The sequence below is a fragment of the Octopus bimaculoides genome, chromosome 9 (genome assembly GCF_046866305.1).
Source record: "Octopus bimaculoides isolate indiv1 chromosome 9, ASM4686630v1, whole genome shotgun sequence".
NCBI classification, from domain to species: domain Eukaryota; kingdom Metazoa; phylum Mollusca; class Cephalopoda; order Octopoda; family Octopodidae; genus Octopus; species Octopus bimaculoides.
This window is the reverse complement of record NC_142936.1, coordinates 21,971,552-21,973,864: the sequence shown is the minus strand read 5'-3', so window position 1 is coordinate 21,973,864 and position 2,313 is coordinate 21,971,552.

The window sequence follows — 2,313 nt, the reverse complement described above, 5'->3', positions numbered from 1 at the left end:
TACGCAAGGAATTGCTGCTGATTACCACCTCACAATGCCAGTGAATGAATTAACACTAGGTTTATCTTAAAGCTCCAGTTCTTCAGTAAAATTTGTGAGCTGTCGGTGGGTCTTCCCATTTAAAAATATGAAATTCACAATTTCAAGGACAGATTCATACTTGAAATATCTGGCTATTAACTGTTTACGATGAATTACAAAATGATTAGGGAGAAACTCTGGAAAGTTGGGATCAATTTTCTTAGCAAAAGAAACCGATAAAATAAGTACCAGGCTTTGAAAATAAAAATAGTACTAGGGTGTATATATATGCAATCTTTTACTTGTTTCAACAACTGGCGTGCGGCCATGCTGGGATAAACCGTAGTATTTATTTTTAAAGCCTGGTACTTATTTTATGAATTTCTTTCGCCGAACCGCTAGGGACGTAAACAAAGCAGCCCCGATCGTCAAATGGTGGTGGGGGACAAACACAAACAGAAAGACACACGCAGAGACATATGCATATATATATATACATATATATATATATATATATATATATATATATATATATATATATATATACGACGGGCTTCTGTCAGCTTCCTTTACCGTATCCACATACGGAACTGATGACACATAATGGAACTGAACTCAGAACGACGTGGTTGGGAAGGAAACTTCTTAGTACACAACCACGTCTGCGTCTATAAGGCCTCGCCTGCACCTATAGCCACGCTTGGACAAATCACGAAAGATGTTTCCTGGGGTATTTAGGGCTTTTCAGCATCAGACATTCTCATCTAGGTGACCCAGCCAGGGCTGATCAAGTCCCAATTTGTGTCCAGTTCGCACAACTCATGGTAGCATTACCCCTTCTAGGGCTCACACCTGATCCACAATCACCTTGAAACAGCTTCTGCTACTTCCACTGTCAACCTGATGGTCTTCTTTCTACTAGTCCCTGTTATGCCAAGCGTGCTGTGAACTCTGTAGAGGGAATGGCCTGCAAGCCCTCTGCATTTCACTTCAGTGGGGTCACGCCTTACTTGCCAGCCATTGCTTTTGTATAATTCCACTAGCTTAGCATATTTCCTCCTCTTTCTCTCGTTAGCCTCTTCAATGCAGTCCTGACAAGAAACGGAATTTCCAACAGAACCACGTCCTTAGATGCTTCTGGGATCAGAAACACATGCAGCCTTAGTGATGTTGAGGCAACAGTTTCTGGGAACTTCAGCTGCTTTCCAAAGTCAAGATTCAGCTCTTAGTCTCTCACTGTTGCAAGTAGGCCCGAGGGGTGGGGAGAATACCTATCAGTGGGTATCTTCTCGCCAGCCTTGATAAAGGTGGTGAACTTCTGCATTGGGCGGAGGTATATATATATATATATATATATATATATATATATATATATATATATATATATACATACATATATGAATGTATGTATGTATGTATGTATGTATGGATGGATGGATGGGTGTATGGATGGATGGATGGAGGTACGTGTGTAGTTTATCAGGCACGCAACGATTCTCTCTCTGCTCGCCACAATAATAATAACAATAATGGTTTCAAATTTTGCCACAAACGCAGCAATTTTGGGGTAAGGGTTAAGTCGATTATATCGCCCGCAGTGTTCAACTGGTACTTATTTCATCGACCCCGAAAGGCTGAAAAACAAAGTCGAACTCGGCGGAATTTGAACTCAGAAAATGAATACGGACATTTCACTCGGCGAGCTAACGACTCTGCCAGCTTATCGCATTAATAATAACAATAATTCTTTCTGCTGCAGGCACAAGGTCTCAAATTTGTAGGGAGGGGACTAGTCGATTACATCGACCCCGGTGTTTTGCTGGTACTTGATTTATCGACACCGAAAGGATGAAAGGTAAAGTCGACCTCGGCGGAATTTGAACTCAGAATGTAAAGACGGACGAAATACTGCTAAGCATTCAGTCCAGTGTGCTAACCATTCTGCCAGCTCTCCACCTTAATAATAATAATAATAATAATAATAATAATAATAATAATAATAATAATAATAATAATAATAATAATAATAATAATAATAATAATAATAATAATATTTTTAAAAAAAGGATTGACGTAACTCTTCACGAAGGTAAATAGTCAAAACGAAGAGCGCGATTTTAGATGTTTTATTTTTTGAACAACATTTCGACAGAACGTCTGTCTTTCTCAAGTTCAAACCAAAAGGTGATTGAAAATTCAAAATTTCAGAAACCAAACGTAAACTATGAACGTGAGTAATCAGCGTCCATACGTTGATAGAATGACATCATCAGCTTTTGTCAGTTTTTTAAT